Source organism: Marmota monax, unplaced genomic scaffold (assembly GCF_021218885.2).
Source record: "Marmota monax isolate L192 unplaced genomic scaffold, Marmota_monax_Labrador192_F-V1.1 WCK01_AAM20220418_F8-fsc00027, whole genome shotgun sequence".
Classification (NCBI taxonomy): domain Eukaryota; kingdom Metazoa; phylum Chordata; class Mammalia; order Rodentia; family Sciuridae; genus Marmota; species Marmota monax.
In genome coordinates, this window is record NW_026694617.1 from 3,268,362 (window position 1) to 3,279,371 (window position 11,010).

Here is an 11,010-nt window from a genome sequence, read left to right on the forward strand (position 1 = left end):
ATCCCAATATGTCATTTTTAAATAACTAAAGAAAAAAGAAACTTTTGTTTCTTCCTTCAAAATCTTATAAATTTAATTTCTTTTTTTTAATTTTTTTATTGTTGGTTGTTCAAAACATTACAAATTTCTTGATATATCATATTTCACACTTTGATTCAAGTGGGTTATGAACTCCCATTTTTACCCCATATACAGATTGCAGAATCACATCAGTTACACATCCATTGATTTACATATTGCCATACTAGTGTCTGTTGTGTTCTGCTGCCTTTCCTATCCTCTACTATCCTCCCTCCCCTCCCCTCCCCTCCCCTCTTCTCTCTATACCCCCTCTACTGTCATTCATTTCTCCCCCTTGTATTATTTTTCCCTTTCCCCTCACTTCCTCTTGTATGTACTTTTGTATAACCCTGAGGGTCTCCTTCCATTTCCATGCAATTTCCCTTCTCTCTCCCTTTCCCTCCCACCTCTCATCCCTATTTAATGTTAATCTTCTTCTCCTGCTCTTCGTCCCTACTGTGTTCTTAGTTACTCTCCTTATATCAAAGAAGACATTTGACATTTGTTTTTTAGGGATTGGCTAGCTTCACTTAGCATAATCTGCTCTAATGCCATCCATTTCCCTGCAAATTCTATGATTTTGTCATTTTTTAATGCAGAGTAATACTCCATTGTGTATAAATGCCACATTTTTTTTATCCATTCGTCTATTGAAGGGCATCTAGGTTGGTTCCACAGTCTTGCTACTGTGAATTGTGCTGCTATGAACATCGATGTACCAGTGTCCCTGTAGCATGCTCTTTTTAGGTCTTTAGGGAATAGACCGAGAAGGGGAATAGCTGGGCAAATGGTGGCTCCATTCCCAGCTTTCCAAGAAATCTCCATACTGCTTTCCAAATTGGCTGCACCAATTTGCAGTCCCACCAGCAATGTACAAGTGTACCCTTTTCCCCACATCCTCGCCAGCACTTATTGTTGTTTGACTTCCTAATGGCTGCCAATCTTACTGGAGTGAGATGGTATCTTAGGGTGGTTTTGATTTGCATTTCTCTGACTGCTAGAGATGGTGAGCATTTTTCTTTACTCAAAATACTTTACTAGGAAGGTAGAAAAGTACTAGAAACTGCAATAATGTGTCACTTTGTCTCATTCTAAAGAGAATGATTTTTACATTTCAACATTAGATTTGTTATGTATTTTTATAGATAATATTTATGTTGCTGAGATTTCCTTTTATTTATTTATTTATTTATTTACTTTGGTTTATTGGGTTTTTTCCCTAAACAAAGAAAGGAATATGAATTTGATCAAAATGTTTTACATCTATTGAAATGATATATATTTTTTTTGTCTTGGTGCAGTAAAATATTAAATTTTATTATTAGACTTTCCAATAACAAATAATTATTTCTTTATGCAAACACAACTTTGTATGTGTTAAATGTATCTATACATATAAACATATCTATACTTATAAACATAAACATACATAGGTATATATATATATATATATATATATATATATATATATATACACACACACAGATACATATATGTATATAGAAGTACATAGAAATAATTATAATACTTTGTTGGACTCTGTTTGCTGGTGTATTATTAAATACATTTTCCATGTTAATTGGTAAATTTGCTTATGATCTTTCATGTGCTAATAAAAAAAGAGACAAGAAGTTTAACACATATAATCCCAGCAGCTTGTAAGGCTGAGGCAGGAGGATTTCGAATTCAAAGCCAGCCTTAACAAGTTAGTGAGGCCCTAAGCAACTCAGTGAGACCGTGTCTTCAAAATAAAACAAAACAGGGGATGCGGCTCAATGGTTAAGTGTCCCTGAGTTCAATCCCTAGTAATACCAAAAAAAAAAAAAAAATTTTATTTAAACAAGATACTTAAGGGGAAAACTATTTAGAAGTTTTTAGAGTGATTTAGCCCTACTTAAAGTCAGATTGCCCTATACGTAACAACTATGTACAAAATAATTATAAAATTGCCTTTGATTCTACAATAATAAATTTAAAAACACTAAAGGTCTGCAATCGAACAGGGCATAAAAGTATTTTCTTGTTGTTTTTGTTGTTAAAGCAGTGAAAGCACAATACCTTATAGAAAACATAGATAAGAACTAAATGAGCATGCTACTGTTGCAGAAATGAGATATTTTCACACAACCACTATTTTTCCCCATTCCATTTCCACCTGATATCAATCAGAATGTATCATCAGCCAATAGTTTTTCTTTAATGCAATAAAATGGTGCAGAAACACCAACTAATTAATGTACAATAAAGGAATGGGAAAGAGAAAAATGAAAGTATACAGAAAGGAATACTATAGTGGTTAGGATGTGGTTAGAACTAAATTGCAGTTTTCTAATTGAGAATGTATTCTGTAAAAACAGCCTCAACAACCCCCTCCCCCCCAAAAAAAAAAAAAAAAAAACAGACTTCTGGAGTCAAGTAGAAGGTTCCAATTTTTAACAGACACCTCCTGTCTGGGGCTGGATTACATCAATTGTAGCTTCATCTTCAGTCCCCAACCATGCAAATGTGTCTGTTTCATGGATTAGCTACCTGTCAAATTGGAATTTAACCTGCTTCATTGAAATAATCCTGTCATTTCCAATATGCTTTTATTAGTTTACTAAGTAGTATTTGCCTCTTATTATTAAACTGCACTACAGAACTATCCTGCACCATCACCTTCAAATTAATATGATCCTTGTTCTCAGATTTGACACCTTCCTTGAGCTTTTTATTGGTGATGGCAAACACAGGAGTCCACTCACTAAACAGGTAACAGGGCCTCGCCAAACCAGCATACAAACAGCATCAGGAGTGGTAGAAGGTGGCAATAGCGGTGGTCTTGTGCTGATCTTGGTACCACAATTATTATAGCTTCAGAAACAACAAGGCCATAATTAGCCCAATTTTATGCATCACTTCAGATTCCCTTAGACAGCTCTAGAGTTTTACCTTTGGCCAGTGACAATTCAAACCCACCAATATAATATATCCCTGAAATTTAGGGCTTTGCCCACCATTTCTAAATTTGAACAATGAGTGATAGGGCGTGAGACCTTGCACCCTGGAGCTACATACAGCACACGGGGCTGCATCGTGCAACCTAGAAATGCTGGAATTTTACCCTATGGGACAAATTATAACCAATGGAGAACAAGTGATAAGCTGGAGCCAAGCAAAACTATTTCCTCTCTTTCATTCTGTTCTAACAACTGTTCCAAAATAAAAATGCTTTTTAATTAAAAATTTTAACTGCATGGATTATTGGGGATCATGTGATATTACAGCATCTATTAATTGTGTCAAGTTTAATAAAGTTAAATAAAATATTCTCAAATATTATCATTACTTTAAGGTGAAGGCATTTAAAATAATTTCTTTTTTAGATGGAATGTACACTATTGTTCTTTACAGTCACCCTACAGTGCAACATCACATCAGAAATTATTACCCAAACTAACTATAACTTAGTACCCACTGATCAACCTTCCCACCCTCCTCCTACTCTCTCCAGACTCTGGCAACCATCATTCTACTACCAACTCTGTGGGATCAACTTTTTTGGATTCCACATGAATAAGATCATGCAGTACTTTGCTCAGTTCACTTAACCTAATGATCTCCAATTCATTCTTATTGTGGCTGAATAGTATCCCCTTAGGTATATGTACCACATTTTCTTTTATCCATTCATCAGATGATGGACAAACTTCAGCTGTTTCCATTTCTTGTCTATGAAGTGGTGTCTGATAAACATGGGAGAGCAGATGTCTCCTCAAGATATTGATTTTATTTTCTTCAGATAAATACTCAGTAGTGGAATTTCTGAATCAAAGGGTAGTTTATTTTTAAATGTTTGTGGGACTTGAACTTGCATACTGTTTTTTTCGCAGTGCTATAATAATATAATATAATTCACATTACCATCACAATGTACAAGAATTCCCTTTTCTCCACAACCTCACAGGCACTTGGTACCTTGTATCATTTTGATAAAAGCCATTCTTAATGGAGCAAAGTGGTAATTCACTAAAGTTTTGAACTGCATTTCCCTTATGATTAGTGATATTAAGCATTTTTATATACCTGTGGGTCATTTGTATGCCTTCTTTTGAGAAATCTCTATTTAGGTCTATTAACCATTTTTTTTAAATTGGATAAGTGTTTTTCTTTCTTTTTTGTTTATATTTTTGCTACTTAGTTTTTGGAGTTCCTTATGTATTTTAGATATTAACCATTTGTCAGATGTAAAGTTTGCAAACAATTTCTCCTATTCTGTAGTTTGTCTCTTTACTTGGTTGTTCCTCTTCTTGTGCAGAAGCTTTTGGGTTTAATGCACTTCCATTTGTCTGTCTGTGTTTGTTTGCTGTGTTTGGGGGGTCATGTCCAAAAGAGTCTTCTTCCATCCCAATGTCCTGAAGCATTCCCCTTATAAGTTCTTCTAGTAGTTTCATAGTTTTAGCTGTTCCATTTAAGTCTTTTGAGTTATTTTTTGTAATTTGTGACAGAAAGGGGTATAATTTATTTCTTCTACATGTGAATTCCCAATTTTCCAAACCCACTTATTGAATAGACTGTCCATTCTCCAAAGCATGTTCTTAATATCTCTAATAAAACTTTTCGCCTTACATGCCTCACTGTCACCTCTCCACTGAAAATAACTGGCATAAAGTTTGTACTTTTTTCACTTAGTAGTAGATCCATAATATAGGTTTTGAGAAAATTCACTTTAATGACTACATCATATTTCATTGTTCATGTATACCCATAAACATCCCCTACTGTTAAACATATGTGTTAGTTCTACTTTTTGTTATATATAATGCCACATTTTCGATTTATAGATGATATGGCTCAGAAGCTGCTATGGTTTAATGTAGCCCCAAAGTTTACATTTTGGAAATAATCTACTCATTCATACACTGACAGTATTTGGAAGTGAGACCTTAAAGAGGTAATCAGGCTTAGAGGAAGTCATGAGGGTGGGATCCCCACATCAGGATTAGTTGCTTTATAAGAAGAGGAAGAGAGATCCGAACTTGGGTATTGCTGCTCTAGTGCCATGTGACACTTTTCCCTACGTTGTGATGCAGCATGAAGGTCCTCTACAGAGGCCAGTACTGTGATATTGGACTTCCCACCTTTCAGAATTGTGAGAAATAAATTTCTTTTTCTTATATGTTCCTCATTTTGTGGTATTGTTACAGCAACGGAACACAGACTAACACAGAGACCAAGAAAATTCTTCTATAAATAACTGTTCTAGACTTTTTGGTTTATATTTTCTCTGTTGAAACTATTCAATTCTGCCATGGTAGCACAAATTCAGTCATGGAAATTTGTAAATAAATGAGTATGACTGTGTTCTAATTAAATGTTATTTACAAACATGGGCAATGAGTCATATATGTCCAAATGGCCATAATTTATGATGCCTGATATAGTTGTCTGTAAGTCATCTAGATAAGATAGTGCAGGAAATTTTTAATTCAAAATAAATCCATAACAGTTCAGTCTTTGATACCTTATTTTTCCCATTGTTATTGACTATTTTTATTCAACTTCTTAGGTAACATGGATCTTGTCTTCTGAACCCCTCTAAAAATCTCTAATTGATGTTCAAAATGAATACTGACATGCTTGGATAAAAATCTACCATATTTATTTCTGTTCTGTATTTTCTTTCTTGTTCTTTGTTCCTGTTTTTGCCTTCTAGTCTCTGTCTTTTGAGGTTTTAGTAAACCATCTTTTATGATTTCATTTCTCTCCTTTTCTTAGCATATGAATTATACTTTCTTCTGCCAAAAAAAATTAGTGATTTACCTGAAGTATGTAATGTGCATTTGTCACTTGCAAATAACCAAATGCCACTTCACTGATGGTATAACTTTTAACAAAAATTAATCCTAATTCCTCTCTCCTGTGTTTTGAATCATTGCTGTCACTCCTTTCACTTATATATAAGTATACATGAATGTATATACACATAAGATATATAAATATATACTAGTATGCTTAGTCAAATTATTGTTGCTTTTATGCTACTACAGAAGATCCCCAACTTATTATGGATGGTTTTACTCATGATTCTTTTTTTCACGATGCATGTCATATCTCTTAAGCTCCTTGGCTCTTCTGTTCTATATTTGGCAGTCTGTGTTCTCTTTGCTTTTCAGTTTTGAAGGTTCCTATTAATATACCCTCAAGTTACAAGATCCTTTCCCTCATCTCTGTCTATTCTCTTAATAAGCCCAACAAAGGCATTCTTCATTTCTATTACATTTATTTGACTCTAGCATTTCTTCTTGATCCATTCCTTGGCTCTTCATTCCTCTGCTTACATTGCCCATATGCTCTTGCCTGCTGGCTCCGTTGTCCATGAGAGCACTTTGCACAGATGTGTCAAATTCCCAGTGTTTTAATCAGCTTTTTTGCTACTGTGACTAAAAGACCCAACCAGCACAACTGTAGAGGAGGAAAAATTTATTTAGGAGCTCATGGTTTCAGAAATCTCAGTCCATAGACAGCTGGCTCCATTCTTCAGGGTTTAAGGTGAAGCAGATTATCATGGCAGAAGAGTATAGAGGAGGGAAACAGCTCAAATGATGATCAGAAGCAAAGAGAGAGACTCCACTGGCCAGATACATAATATATGCCCCAGAGCCACACCCCCAAGCCCCACTTCCCCCAGCCACACCCTACTTGCCTTCAGCTAACACCCAGTTAATCTCATCAGGGTATTAATTCACTGATTGGGTTAAGACTCTTAAGAACCCAATGATTTCTTCTCTGAACCTTCTTGCATTGTCTCACAAATGAGTTTTTTTGGGGGACACCTCACATCCAAACCATAACACCCAGTGCAGTCATTCCAATGTCTCTGCCATGTCTTGCTCTGGTGTTGACTCCTTCTCTTCAAATTATACTTTTGGCTTTTGATTATGTATTACAATCTTTTCTTGATAGCCGAACATAGGCACCATATGAACAGATGAAAGAAAGTGTTTATAATAGGTCTTTGGTAATGTGCTGAGAGATGCACTGGGAGGGGAAACTTTCTATGTTCCTGTGCCGAGGTCTCTTGGTGACCCTGGGCCTCTGGACTGTTGACATCACAAACATTTTTCAGGTCTTTGACTCTCCTCGAAGAGGAACAGGATGACTGTACTTCACTGAGGCTGGGTATTTCCCTTTCCTCGGGTCAGGTGGGTTCTGTTAACTAGTTTCCCTTGAGGTTAGGCCTTGTTTAAAAGAACAGAATGTTCTGATATATTCTGAAGTATTACTTTTTGCTTTTCCCTATCTAAACTTCAAGAGGATTTTTCTCTGATGTTTTCTTGTGTGAATCCAGTTGAACTCTGAGAGGTAAAACACATCTGTGTGAGGGTGTCACTTTTTGACTGGGTTCCCCAGAATTGTTAAGCTTTCATTGAGCCTCCAGCAATTAATTCATCAATTACAGCCCAGATTTTCCTGCCCAGCATGGGTTCCCCTGGTGGTTTCTGCTCATAAGTCTCTGCCCCAGTGAGCAGTGGCTCTCTGTGTTCACCTCTCTGTCTCTCCAATTGTGGTGCATTAGTTTTTCCTGTGTCCTCAGTTTCCTTACAGACCCAAGAAGGGCTGTGGGGTTTCAGTTTGCTCAGCTTATTTTACTTGTTCTGAGGACACTGGCAACTTCGAAGATTCTTACATGTAGGACTGGAATCAGAAGACTTCTTTATTTAATTATGATAATTTATAAAACATATTTTCTCAAAATCATCTTACACTTACATTTGCAAATTCATTAGCATAAAATGTACATAGAATTATATTGTTAACCTTCATATTTCTGATTTTATCACTATTAGTTTGTGTTCTTATGTTTTCTTGATTTCAAGAAGAAAATTAAGCTAGATCACCCTGAAGATTTAGAAAATTATTATTTTGAATGGATATATATTATTTCATGTTCATAGCAGTACTATAAGTAAAGATAAGATTACAGACCATCAGACATTCCCAGATTGGGATCTTGCCACTTCCCATCTATGTGACCAGGGACTAAGCTACAAACTTTGCATTAGTGTCCCTTCCTCCTCTCAGATAGATGTGACAATGCTGACCCTGTAGTGCTGAAATTAGGTTAAAATAAGATAGCAAATACATTCTAGTAATTAGCACAGTTTCTGAATCTTAAGAGAAATTCATGAAGTTTACCTTAGTAATGGGATATTTGTTTTCTTATATGTACATCCTCCTTTGTTCTTGTTTGACCAGAATAGGCATTTGCTATTTTGACCACATTCCATGTCTTATACCCATCTCTTCTTGCTTTCTCTTATGACATTGTTACTGGCAGATCCATGCTTTAGCAGGTGACATCTGTAAGAATTTTCAACATTAAAACACAAAACAATTTGGAAAAGGTAGGCCTGCTAATCAGTAATTAAAACGTTTAAATATTTTCAGTACACAAGAGGATACAGCTATATTAAAAAGCCTTAAAAAAAAAAACTTGATCCTAATATTTGTTTTTCAATCTAGATCTTACCTGAGTATCTAATGAACTGGAGACTGACACTGTGTTAGTTTTCATTGCTGTGACCAAAAGATCTGAACAGAACAACTTAGAGGAGAGAAAGTTTGTTTTAGCTCATATTTTCAGAGGTACAGTTCATGGTTGGCCACTGCCATTGCTCTGAACCCAAGATGAGGCAGAACATCATGGTAGAAAGGTACAGTGGAGGAAAGTTGTTCAATTCATGACAGGCAGGAAACACAGAGAGATTAAATGCAAGAAGCCAGAAATAATCTAATGATTATTCCAACTACACCATGGCTACCTTCAGTTACCACTTACCATTGGTCCATTTAAATTATTAAACTATCAAATGCATTAATCCATTGCTAAGATTGCTGCTTTCATAATCTAACTATTTTGCCTGCGAATACACTTGCATTGTCTCACACATGAGCTTTTGGGGATTCTTCAGATCTAAACCATAACAAAAACTGATCAGAACCATGTCATGACTGCCTAAAACAATTGCTTGTAGTCTGAGGTTCTGGCAAAGCAGAAGTTAATCTTCTGCAAGAAAGTATTCCACTGGTCAGTGCCAAAACTTGCTTTTAACTAGAGGTTTTAATACGTACTAAATTATATTCAGTATATGTATTTGCCCATCATTGAAAATTCTATTACTTTTTTTTTTAAATTTATTTTTGTTAGTTGTAATTGGACACAATATCTTTTTTTGTTTTTTGATGTGATACTGAGGATTGAACCCAGTACCTTGCATATGCTAGGTGAGCTCCCTACCGCTGCGTCCCAGCCTCAGCTCCGTATTACTTCTTTTACATAAATATAAAAGTGAAAAATATTTAGACCAAAACATTAAGTAGCTATGTATGTATTGTTGCTGAGAGCCATTGCCAAGTAGGTATGACGCATGGCATGACCCAGGTCCTTTGCAGTGACATTGCATGTAAGGTGACCTTGCTCAAGGAACAGGGCAGATCCAGGTTTAGGGTGTATCCTGCTGGGATTAGGGAGTATCCTTCTCCTTGGGTTTAGGGCGGTTCCAGGTTTAAGGTGTACCCTGCTGGGAATAGGGCGTATCCTGCTGCCTCAGGCATGCCCCCTCCTTGAGTTCCCGTTGAGTTCTCACGGGATTCAGAGAGTATTTGGGATTCAGAGCCCGGTGGAGTGGGTGGATTTTGCCCAGAACGTGGATTTTGCCCAGAACGTGTTTGTAGAGTGCCGGAGTGAGTTCAGGAATAAAGAATTGCTGTTTGAATCTACAAGGCTGTGTGTGGCTCGTGATTTTGTGCCCAGCCAGACTGCGGCATTTGGTGGTCCGTATGCAGAACGTCTGAAACTTGGAGGTAAGTGAAATTGCTCGCTTCTGAGGGAAGGCGAGAGAATGGGTGACCATTTCAAAAAACAATGTGTTCTTGTTTTGATTTCTTTTGTTTTTGTTTCAAGCTGCCTATCCCTAGAAATTTCTCAGGCAAACTGGGAAAAATGGTTGGCTAAAGGTTTGAAGTTTGTCGGCCCTGAGGAAGAGAAAATTGATACAACGATTTTTTATTCCGTTTTTGTTTCATTCAGTTTCGGTTTTGTTTTGTGTTATCTTATTGCGTTGCGTTATCTTTATAGTAGATTAGAAATTAGTAAAAAACAAACCGAAAAGGTGTTAAGTAAATTGTTAGAGGTTCAGACCATGGAGAAAGACATTTTAGATCAAGCAAAAGAGAAGGTCTCTCGAGCTACTCAGACAGAGGAAGAAAATTTAAAGGAAAAGGGGTTATTAGGAAAAAGGCTACAACAGGAGGCTGTTACTAACTCCGTTTTATCACCAGAGGGCGTAATTCAACTAACAGCCCCACCTATGGAGACAGCTGAGTGGCCCTCAAATCCTGTAGTTGATAAATGGGATCTTGAGACAGGACCTCAAAGATTAGCATGCCCTGTACTTGAACAGGTAGGAGGGCAGCGAATTCACCGTGCTTTAGATTTTAAAACAGTGAAGCAGTTAAAGGAGGCTGTAACAACCTATGGTCCCCAAGCACCCTTCATGGTAAGCATGGTCGAGTCCATTACTAACTTGGACATGACGCCAGCAGATTGGGCTAGCATGTGGAAATCTGTGTTAAATGGAGGACAATATTTGTTATGGAAGGTTGCCAATGAGGAAATATGCATAGAGACAGCTAGGCGAAATGTAGCAGCCGGTTACCCTCAAAGAAATCTAGATATGTTGTTAGGAAAAGGACCTTATGAGGGTCAACGGCAACAAATTGAATATGATCCTGCTATATATGCACAAATTGCTGCAGACACAGTTAGGGCATGGAAGACTTTACAAGGACATGGAGATTTACAAGGTCAGCTATCTAAAGTAATACAGAGAACTAATGAACCTTACGCTGAATTTGTAGATAGGCTTATTCAAACAGCTTCTAGAATTTTGGGGGATACAGAACAGG

The 11,010-nt window shown here is 36.6% G+C and overlaps 1 pseudogene; it reads right to left on the minus strand.

Moving 5' to 3' along the window:
* Positions 1 to 2,492: 2,492 nt before the first annotated feature.
* Positions 2,493 to 3,134, minus strand: LOC124077885 (small ubiquitin-related modifier 2-A-like; annotated as a pseudogene).
* Between the last annotated feature and the right edge of the window lie 7,876 nt (positions 3,135 to 11,010).